Source organism: Arvicanthis niloticus, chromosome Y, assembly GCF_011762505.2.
Source record: "Arvicanthis niloticus isolate mArvNil1 chromosome Y, mArvNil1.pat.X, whole genome shotgun sequence".
Classification (NCBI taxonomy): domain Eukaryota; kingdom Metazoa; phylum Chordata; class Mammalia; order Rodentia; family Muridae; genus Arvicanthis; species Arvicanthis niloticus.
In genome coordinates, this window is record NC_133431.1 from 9101422 (window position 1) to 9113487 (window position 12066).

At 40.6% G+C, this 12066-nt stretch overlaps 1 protein-coding gene across 1 annotated transcript in view; it reads right to left on the reverse strand.

Moving 5' to 3' along the window:
• The window catches only part of LOC143437290 (uncharacterized), a 362341-nt gene that overhangs the window by 122501 nt on the left and 227774 nt on the right, over positions 1-12066 (reverse strand). The gene's annotated exons all lie outside the window — the stretch shown is intronic.

Below are 12066 nucleotides of genomic sequence, written 5' to 3' on the forward strand. Positions count from 1 at the left end.
AAAAATATAAAACCACCAGGTTTGCAAAATAGCATAGCATTGAACAGCAAATGTGTGCACAGTATCTTATGTGATTGAGGGACAGAGTCCAAATGGGGAATGTATGCGAGCATGAGAAGAAAGCTGAAGGATCAGATTCAACCACAACACTGGAGACACCCAGAACAAAAATTTATCCTGTCTAAAAAAATGCAGAAGGAAAGCTGGAGCAGAGACTGAAGGAGCGGACAATGAAAACTCACTCAATTGGAGACAAACATGGACAAGTTTGAATTTATGACATTATTAAGGATAATCTATGATGCTCCCACACAGGATTCTTGCATAATTGTCCATTGAGAGGCTCCACCCAGAAGCTGACTGAAGCAGAATCAGAGATCCACAGTCAAAAATTGCATGTATCTTGGTAACTCTGATGGAAAAGTTGGGGAAAGGATTGAAGGCCCTCAAGAGGACAGGAACTCCATAGAAAGACCAGCAGACTCAACTAACCTTGACCCTTGGGGACATTAGGAAACTGAGACAAAAATAATAACACACACAGGCTGGACAAAGGACTGATGGGCTGTAAGTAGCAGATGTGCAGCTCAGTCTTCATGATGGTGCTCCAACACCTGTAGCAAGAGCTGTCCCTAAAGCTGCTGTCTATCATTGGAATATGTTCCCATAACTGGGCTGCCACATCTGGCCTCAGTGGAGAGGATGCATCTCACCCAATAGAGACTTGATACACCATCATGGATACCCACGGTCCCACACCCTCTCAAAGGACAAACAGAAGATACAGGAGGAACTCTGTGAAGGCAGGTGACCTAGAGTAGGAACTCCACTAAGTTCAGAGCCATTTTACTTATAACAACTTGAAACTGGAGAGAATCCAGATGCTGCTCAACCAAAATGTGAGAACCATAGAAAATGTGATTCATTTACAAAATAAAACATTATTTAGTTATCAAATACAATGACATCATAAATTTTGTGGGCAAATACAACTAGATATTATTATCTCAGTGAGGTAACCCAGATCTAAAAGCACATGCATGTGTGTACTCAATTACAAGTTAATAATAATCATAAAATACAGGAAACCCACACTACATTTCATAGACACAAAAAACTAAACAACAAGGAAGGCCGAAATGAGCACAGTTTACTCTCACTCAGAAGGGGGAGTAAAGCTATCATAGGAGGCAGATGGAAGAAAGAGAACTGAATGAGAGAACAGATAAGAAGGGGGAATCGGGGAGAACCAGCAACAGGTGTGGCGAGAAACAAGAGAAGGCCAGGGGGGAAAATGAATCAAAATCTGCAGCTGGCTGGGGGTGAGGAGGTACATTTAAAATGTGCCAGAGACCAAAAATAGGTACCAAGGATTCTAAGGTTGATCTTAGCTGAGATGCATACCAGTGAGATATGGATGCTGAAGAGGCCACATCCTGCAGTCAGGTAGGACCCTTAATGGAGAGTTAAAGACCCCAACCAATCCAAAAATCTTTCTACCCAAAATTTGTCCTGTCCACAAGAATACAATCTACAACATAGATTCTGTACAGCAGCCAAATAACCCTTTGATACCATTTGGTTGTTGTTCTAACTTGCTACTCTGCTGCTGTGATTGAATCCTCTAAGCAAAAGCATCTCAGGTAATAAATGGTTATTGTACATGGTTCTGTCAGATCACAGTCCATCATTTTGGGAGCTTAGATTAGAAACTGAAAGCAAAAAGCATGGACAATTAACTCAGCCATTCTGGATTTCTGACGGGGTTGTATGATATATGGTCTCATAGCCAATCCTGGCTATTTACTTTGAGAGAAAATTTTTGAGTGGATGGTTTTCAGCTGACACTCATTCTAAAGCCAAGGAAACATCCAGGTTCAGAATTAAGAGTTTTAGTTAGGATAGATTACAGAGGTTCTGGTTAGTCAACAAAATGATGGACTGGGTATTTGGACTATCTTGTACCTCACTTGTACAAATTGGCATAATTATGCTCTAATTGTATTTTGAGGGAAATTTTTATTTTAACAGGAAGGGTGATATGTAAGAAGAACTAAGGTCGGAAGGTGTACCAAGAGGAAGAGAAGGAGTAAGGAGAGGAGGAGAAAAAGGAAAGGAGAAGCTAGGTGATGAGAGAGAGAAAGAGAGAGAAAAGGGGGGGCATGGAGGCAAATGTTCACGTGTCTCCACCAGTCAAAGATAGTTTATATATCTAGGTTGGGTATTGGGTTACACTTCTGATTCAGCATTAACAAAATTATAATGCCTTTAGTTAATATTTTTAAAAAGAGTATAAAAGGAAAAAGGAAAAAGGGGCATGGGATAGGTGTTTTATTGGGGGTGGGGGGGTGGGGAAAAGGGATGGCATCTGAAATGTAAGTAAAATATACCATAAAAAAAGCATGGACAAACACTGTCTCCTGTCTTGCTCTCTTGCATGGTCAATGTCTCATGCTCAGCATGCTCTCTCATCCAGCTCAGGACCACTCACTTGCTTTGGGATATTGCAATACTCAGTGGAAGAGCCTTCCTAATCAATCATCAACACTATCTTTCACAGACATAGCACCCAGTCCTTCTGATGAGGGCAGGCCCTCAACTGTGGCTCCTTCAGATGACTGTAGCTCTGAAATGCTGAGAACTGAAAACAACAATAACACAGACACAATAATAAATGAGGAACTTGTTATAACAAAACCCCAAAAATTTAACCATATCAATTACAGGATCCCCTGCCACCACAAGAGGGAGTTGGAGCTGTGGCTGAGCCAGGACAAAATAGGGAGGGCACCTGGCTCAGAGCAGGGAAGGATACACTGGAATGGGAAGCTCAGAGCCTGTGCTGACCTGGGGTGAGCATCTTTAACCCTGGGTTCTCAGGCCAGTGCTACCAAAGAGGAGGCTAAAACAGCTGAAAGGTGGACAGAAAAGCAGATTGTCTCACACAACACAAACGATCACCACAAAGGACAGGATCTCTGGTCCAAGGAAGATATGCTAAATTTGTGACAATCAATGAAGAACAACCTCCCATCTTATGACAGCTCCAAGTTCAAAACTACAGAGTCACAGATGAACTGGGCAGAGGGTAGTTCAGGAGGTGGGAAATGAGGTCTTTGTCTTTCTACCCTGCAAAACAAGGTAGGCAGAGCCTGATTTTGCCCTGGATGCTGTCTTTAAGAGCTCTCTGTCATGGACTAGTCAATGGGCCTAGGTTCTGTTGTTAAGAAGGATTTAACCCAAGGTGTGGGGCTGGTAACTAAATCAATTAGGGTGGAGTCTGTCTCATTTCCTCAGGGAGAGAATGACAAAGTGCCACACACAATACAGACAGCCACAAGGGGGCAGTAAAAGCTACCCAGAAGATTCCTCCACTTGGACAAAGGAGAAAATGAAGACAAGATGGCAACTGTGAGCCCTGTAGCAGGGCTCCAAGTTTGCTCTAACGTTCTCAGAAATTAAGACCAGAAAAACAATGTCTACTATACCAGGCTCTGGAACATCTTTGAAGCACTTCGGGCTCAGACTTTCCAGTGTATCCACTGTAGCAGGGTTCCACGTTGAATTTAGTCATCTCCCTACACAGATACTCAAGAAAAATCTGAAAACCAAGGCACACACACACAATTCTGGAAGAAAAGCCACTGACACAGAAACAATGGTGGATATTAAAAATTGGCCTTTCAATCCTTAACTTGGGAGTCCTGAGGGTCTTGGGATTCCAGTCAATGCACTAAAATGTTATGTCCAAGTTAGAGAGACCCCAATGACCAACAAGGAGCCTATTGTAATGCAAACACATGGAGGTCTTTATTATGAGCTCTGTAATAAGGATTCTCACCAGTCAGCCTCACATAAGCTCGAATCTGAGAGACCAAGTCTAGGGGTGCTGGGTATTTATTGCAGTTATAGAAAGATTGGGACATTAACATACAGGTCAGCAGCTTAATATTTTAAAAACTACATGACTGGCATAATCTGCAGGAACCAATCAAGGGGGCAAAATCAACTGTCAACCATGATGGGTAGGCTAACTTTTTCTCTGTAAGGTGTATTAGTTATCGATATGTAGCTTAACCCTGCAGTTGTACCTTGACTGGCTGTTGACAAGAGGGGCTTGTCATAGGATATTTGCTCAAGTGGACTTTGTGCACTCTCAGAAACAGAATTGATTGTGCCTTACAAACTCATCTTTGTGCCTGAGGTCCTGATTATTGAAAGATGCTCCTGTTCAACCACAAGCCATGCATTTCAGTAGAAAAGGTAATTTGTCCAAAGACCTATCTGTTACTGCAAATCCTAATATCAGTTACACTTACTTTGAGACAGAATACCAGTGGAAGTTGCCTCTCCCCCTGTGAATGCCTCTTATAGGTAAAATAGACAATTCCCACCTGCCTTTTCTTTCCTGCCTCATCCCTGTGTCTCAGCCCCACTTGTGCAAACAGTAACTGTTCAACCACATGCTATACCTGCCAAGACACAAGGTAAGGGTTCTGTAAATCTACCGCACTATTTGTTATCCCAGTTGCAATGATCACAGTTTCCCCTAGCACTGTACTAAACACCAGAGGCAGCTTTACCTCTGTCCTAACTATGTCTGCCTGTGGATGCTAAGATCATCTCTTCCTGCCCAACTCTTCTCCCTGCTGCCAACATTTGCAAGCATTCCCTCTTGAGCATACCCACCAAACATGTCAGTAAAGGAGGTAACACTCAGGCAACTTTCTCTGTAAATCCAGACATCAAACAGCAACCCAGGAACAAAACTCCCACCCAAGCAAGGCAAATCCAGAAATCAGTACTGAGATAATAATCACTTCAAACTCGGAGGCCTAGACACCAGCATAGAAATATAATAAATAACAGCCAGAAAAAAATAGGTCATCAAAAGCGCCAACCTATCCTAACACAGCAGGTCCTGAGAAATTAAAACATGCAACAGATATGGTAAAAAAGAGGTTGTTTGGGAGCAGGGATATGAGTGAGAATCTGAGGAAGGCAATGAGGCACAAAAGAGGACCTGCAGAGAGACAGCAGACAGACAGACAGGGAGCAGAGAGAGAACACTGAAAGTAAACAAAGAGAATAGAGAGAAGACATGAACTGAGACAGGGAACAAACAGAGAGAGCTGTGTAGCTTGTGGTTCGTGTATATAAAGCACACCTGACAACAGCAGCAGGTGATGGAGGCAGTGAATGACTTAAGCAGTTGCTAAGTCCCTGAGAGCAGAGCATTGAAATTGCCTGTGCACTGACAACTACAGAGACAAGGTTCACCCACAGAACGGGAAAGGAAGAGAGGGTCTCAGATATTAAGGATGAATAGGACAAAATGAATACATTGGGTAAAAAAATGTGGATTCTAAAAGTTTCCTAACCCTCAACAACTAGAAATTCATCAACATATGTGAAGGGAAAACTAGCCGGGCAGTGGTGGCGCACGCCTTTAATCCCAGCACTTGGGAGGCAGAGGCAGGCGGATTTCTGAGTTCAAGGCCAGCCTGGTCTACAGAGTGTGTTCCAGGGCAGCCAAGGCTACACAGAGAAACCCTGACTCGAAAAACCAAAAAAAAAAAAAAAAAAAAAAAGAGAGAGAGAGAGAGAAGGGAAAACTACAGATGATTGAAATAGAGGAAGAAGAATATCAGCCCAAAGATCTAGAAAATATTTTCAATGAGATAATAATGAAATTTTCCTAAAGAACATGCATGTTAATGTACAAGAAGCATCCAAAACACCTAAGAGATTGGAGGGGAAAAAGTCCCTTTACCTCATAATAATCAAACACTAAACATAAAAAGTAAAGCAACATAAAGAACTGCAACGGAAAAAAATTAACAAAACCTAAACGAAAGAAAAACAAGTAATGTATGAAAGTAGATCTCTTAGATTTATGCCTGTCTTCTTAAAAACAGGTTTTGTTTGTTTGTCTGTTTGTTTGTTTTCGAGACAGGGTTTCTCTGTGTAGCCCTGGCTGTCCTGGAACTCACTCTGTAGACCAGGCTGGCCTCGAACCCAGAAATCCGCCTGCCTGTGCCTCCACAATGCTGGGATTAAAGGCGTGTTTCATCACTGCCCAGCTATACCTGTCTTCTTAATGTATTCTATAAAAGACAAAAGAATTTGGACAAATGTACTGCAGAGTCAGAGAAACCACCCGTGTTTCTACAGGAAAGCAACTGGTCCGAATGTTTTGGGCAGATTCAGAATCATCCATGATAGTGACATTACTCAGAGTTCACCTCCTGATTTAACACGTGAGGGGCATCACCAGGGACCTCACAGGTGGTCACACCTGGCTGATGCTTCCCATGCAGCCCCAGAGAGGACCCAGCACCCCAGCTCCCACTGCTCAGCCGCCTGCCCCTACCCATTGTGGGCAGTGATCCTGTGCTCACCATGACTCGATTTCAGAGCTTCCTGAGGTCCCCACACAGCACCTGACAGTAGAATTTAGAGCAGGGCACAGATGACCATTCAAGCCTGCACATGCACAGTGAACTTGCAAAATGGCACCCGGAAGAACCTGCCTCCTTGTCTGATTGGCAGGTCTGCCTGGAAGCCTCAATTGGCCAGTAAGTCTTACCACTCCTCAAGGTTAAAGTGTGCTTCCAGACCAGGGTCAGACATTTTCCAGAGCTCAGGAGGGGGTTGGACTCCATTAAGCTTTGTTTCTGTCTTCAAAGAGGAATCTCACCCCACCCAGCCCTGGGGGAGAACCCAGCATTGCAGCTCTGGCTGTTCAGCTGCCTGCTCCTCCCCTCTGAGAGCAATGATCCTGCACTTACCAGGACTTGACTCCAGAGCTTACCTGAGCTTTCCTCAGAGCATTTGCCTTCTTCTTCCTGTAATCACGGTGAACAGCTTCCTTAGCCCAGTACTCAAGGTGCAGTGGAAGTATCAATCTGACCCACAAGTTGAAGGATGCCCTGGTTATTTCTTTCTTTCTTTCTTTCTTGTTTTCTTTCTTTCTTTCTTTCTTTTTTTTTTTTTTTTTTTGGTTTTTCGAGACAGGGTTTCTCTGTGTAGCCCTTTCGGTCCTGGAACTCACTCTGTAGACCAGGCTGGCCTTGAACTCAGAAATTTTCCTGCCTCTGCCTCCCAAGTGCTGGGATTAAAGGTGTGTGCTACCACTGCCCAGCCACCCTAGTTATTTCTTACCATTGTCTAAACTCCACCCAAGTTACTTGGCAACAGAAAGGTATGCTTCTCCCCATGGTTACCTGGCAACAGCCTGGTAGGCCTGACCCACAATAAAAGTGGCTGCTTTCTCTTCCTCTATCTTTTGATATCTTGCCCATTTGGTATCCTTTCTCTTGCCCACTTGAGCTCTTCCCTTCCCCCTCTCTCTGCACATGCTCATGCCCAGCCTCTACTTCTCTACTCTCTGCCTCTCTCTGCCTTTCTCTGTCTCTACTACCCTCTTAACTCTCCCCCCCATGCCCTGAATAAAGTATATTCTATACTATACTGTCTTCTGGTGGGTTGCTCCTGGGGAAGAGCTGTCTCAGCATGAGGAATGGTCCCTTGGGGTGGGGGAGAGAAATATCTCAACAGGAGGCACGAGCCTGCTGAAACATCCCCTTCATCCACACTTCCCCACACACTCATAGAACATATTCCATCTCTCTTTAAAGAGAGCTAACTATGGGGAGGAGCATACCTGGCTGTCACCAGGTAACTGTGAGGTAGAGTTTTAGACAGAATGCTAACACCATTAATATTAAAGTGGGGTTTTAGAAATCAAGCTTCATACTGGGCTCAAGGAACCTATATCTCTGGTTCACCAGATGATAGGTATCAATCAACCCTGGAGAAAATCTAGAATCATAAGGGAAACACAGTTGAGCACTACTGTCAGCCAGAACATCTTCATCTGTAGCAATGTGAAGAAAAACCAGAGTTGGATTAGTACAGGTTCTGTAGATAAATATAGCTCAAATCATAGAGATAATGAATCTTTGTATAGAGAAAGGTTATGTAATAGAATGTCCCAATAAAAGCTGTGGGACAAGGTAAATTAAAAAAATCAAGGACTGCTTGACTTCATGTTGCAGGATATTACAGCTGATATTCAGTGAATACCAGAATTTTGAAGAACTAAGTACTTACTAATACCAGTTTCAAAATGCAAATAAACTAACAAATCATCTTTGTTTTGTAAAAAGAAGTAGGGCCAATACAAAAAAAGCAAAAAAAAAAAAAAAAAAAAAAAAAAAAAAAAAAAAAAACTGCCCTGTTCAATGTCCTTTATATATGTACGTTGTCAAAAGAATCTGTAGCCCAGATTAAAGGTTTATCTGAACATCTCAAAAGAACAATATTAATGAAGGGTTTCTCACTTCAAAAGTTGTAATTAAGACATATGCCCCACAGCAATCAGGATTTGAGTTAGGGTTAGGGGATTATACATTTATGGTTAGGATTAGTATAAGTGTTTTTAGAATTCAGTTTAGGAGGTTAGGAAATTCAGAGGTGAGGATTAGGATAGGGTTAGGCTCAGGGTTAAGGTTAAGGTGGCCACCATTATTCTTGATGGTCCTACTGAGTCAATATTATCCCTATTACACAAAGAAGAAATATCAGACCTACAAGGTATTCATTTTATATCTTAATAGTTTCCTTTATTCTTATTCTGATAGCTTCTCTCTTACTTATAGAAAGCTTTCTCAAAAGAACCTAAAAGTTTTTCTAGCCATTTGCCTCCAAAACTAGCATACTAACAAAGGAAGCAAAGACTTTGATATTCACAGAACCCCAGAGATAACCAAAGATTAAGATTCTGAGAGTCACAGAGCCTGCAGCCAACAAAGAACATTTATGTTACCCTATCCTGTGTTTCACCATCAGTTATTTCTGCAGTTAATTTTCCTCTGAGATAAAATGTGCTTCAGTACTCTTCTGCTCTAGACATGTCTGGTTTACTTTATTCCCATCCTAAAAATTTACTTACTAAAGATTTCTCAGTGAAGTTTTCACTTTAAAATGAAAATTCTGATACAGGAATCCCAGACAAGCAATAGACACAAAGTCATGGCTTATAAATTTTGACTTTTTATTAATTACATGTAGAATATACACATGAGACATGGTTTGTTATTCACATTATGTACTTAATAGCAAATGAATCACAAGTAAATTAAACTTGTTAACGTGATCCTAGTTCATTTTGTTCCTAATGAAAATAAACTTAAAAATTGATTTGAAAGGACAAAAATATATTTAATTCTTATATCTATACAGGTAGAATAAATATAAACTGATAATATGGGTCTGAATCTTTCCTTGGAAGAGGTAACATGTTTTAAAGATTTTACTACTCCTAGACCAGAAGATGTTATTAATATTAGATATTCTCCTCACTCAAATAAGACTAACACATCTATGTTTTTAACTATGATATATACATATTTTAAATTGTATGCAGCCATAAACATGTTAATAATTTAAAAGACATTTATATCTAGTAAAACCTCTTTAAATCAGATAAATATACAAAGATAGACAGATCCAGCACCAGGCTTATCTTATCTTCTAAATTAAACCACAGCCATTTTCATACCTTCAGCTTTGTTGAATTAAAATAATCACAACAGGTCTTTTTAAATGTTACTGAACCTCTATCAAAAAAATGTCCTGGCTGGCCAGAATTTGTACAACTTGGAAAAGTAATAACTATTTAGGTAATATAAAGTTGTCTCCAGATGTACTGAGTAAAGTATTTTTAATGTGACTGATTGCAGGATGTCTACAGTCTCAGAAGAAACACTTTGTCAATTTTTTGTATGTAAAACCAATTATTTCACCATAATCCTAGGGTGAACTATGATAATTTTGAAATGAGGTGCCACTGAGAACTTAGAAAGAGGGGGTATAACTTGCTTATTTTCCACCCCTGAATAAATATTCTCACAATAGATTGTGAATTTTTTTGTTAACCCTATTGTATGTTATGGTATTAATATTTATAAAATATTAGAATGATCTAAAGATGCAAATGGTTTCAATTAAAAAGTTATGTATAGAATACGATGGAAATTTCCCAAATGAGAAGAAAAGAAAGCATACACAGCCTTTGGAAGTTCTGAAGGAATAAATGAGGTATTTAAGGCACTTAGATCATAAAAAATTGGGGAAATACATATGGGATAAAGTATCTGTCTTCAGATCAACATTTATGATAAACTGGCTATAATATAAGTTTTATCCTATCCTGTGTCCAGTCTACATTGAGGAGAGTCAGAATACAGGGATGATTCCCTCAGAGCTTCTATGGGAAGTCAGACTCAGCCCAAGCAAGGATATTGAGTAATGTTCACTAAGAGAGAAATAGTACAAAGAAAAGCTTGAAGATACAGAGATTCCTCAGAATATCAAGTGATAACCGAGACATGAAATTTCAACAGACCTTAACAGGTTAACAGAAGTTGATTTTGCTAAACAAACGTGTAATCTTAAGCAGGCATATGTAAAGTATGATCACTTTCAAAATGCAGTGTGTCCCTTTAGCAAGTGATGGGACAAGAGTCCTCAAAAATTATGTTTGATTTTGTGAAATGTGATTTAGAAAATAAATTCTCACTCTTGATTCTCTTTGTCATATATAAATGATTCTCAATATTCCAGATGAAAGAAAAGCCCTTTGCTTATTTCAGCATGCCAGGGTCTGCATACAGCTGAGGAAAACTGAACAACCTTATTAAATACTGAGGTCAAGTCTAAAAGCTATATTTACCAAATATAGAACACCATCTCAGTATCAAAGAGAACTTCTCACTAATAGACTGTGTCCTTCACTATAGTAACCAAGCCTGCTCCCTGATTTAAATGTGATGTAGGAGCAGCAGGTACAGGTTCTTTATGAAGGGTTCTGAGGAAGCAAACAGCTGGCTCAAGTTATATCCTTTTGTGAAGGGTTATGGAATATTGTCCAACTCATAACAGATGCACATTTCTCCTTATAAAACATAGCCCATATTAATAATGATGCTAGGAGTATTTCCTCAAAATTTAATTCTTCATATATTACACTAGATTGTAATAGAAGAGAATCGGTGGTTGAATATGAACTTGTAATGGGTTGTCCAAAATTCCTCAATATTTTTTCACTGAACTGCTGGCCTTATGTAGCTGCCTGCAACCACGAATCAACTAAGTTCACCTGAAAGGGGGCTGGAAATGAAAAGGGACGGAGGGTGAGAAGAGATGAAGCCAAGACAAAGTTCTCCGATCAAGGCTCTAATCTTTAATGTTCAGCTCTCAATTTAAATGGGGAGGCCCAACGCAAAACCCCTCCTGGTTTCAGCTGAAGATGGGTGGGATAATCTATAATCCATTCCTGGTCATGGCCTGAGATATCTCAAGGCAAGTCCAGGGGCAGTTCTGCTTCTATGTTCTGTGAAGCTAAGGTGGGTAACTCCACCTAGATCCTATCACTTGGTCTGTTGTGGTAAACAAGGTCTCTCAGGCCTGCTCAAGCCTGGGGGAAAAGCACAGCCTTACAAGAAGGCCAAAAGTATCAGTCTTCTAACACCCAATACAAAGCATGACGTTGGTTTTTAGGTGGTACTCTTGCCTATTTTCTTCCTATAATAAGCATAATGCTGCCCTAATTATGTTCTTAACTATATCCTGAATAGAAATTATGATGGTCCTATCAGTCTGGCTTTTGTGTATTGTGGATGTTATCTGACTCTCCTAACAGAACCTTCCATGTGTTCTCCCTTCCTTGACTGTTTTATTTGATAATCTTTGTCATCTCTTTTGTTTTATTTTGTCCCCTTAGAAGGATTCTTCTCTGAGGCACCATAACTGCTGCTCTTTCTATATCACCCCTTTGGTCAGTTTAACAATGTAGAAGGATCCATTGTACAAACACCAAAAAGGACAGATATCCTCTCAAAGGTGACTGCAGTGCCAGCCCACTCATATTCATCTTGTCCAGCATCACCAGTGATGGTTTCATGGAAAGACAGGAGAATTTTTGAGAAACCTGAAGAATGGAAAGGCTAAACACAGGAATGTAAAACACATTGACATTTTTTCCTACTGGGCCACTAAGGG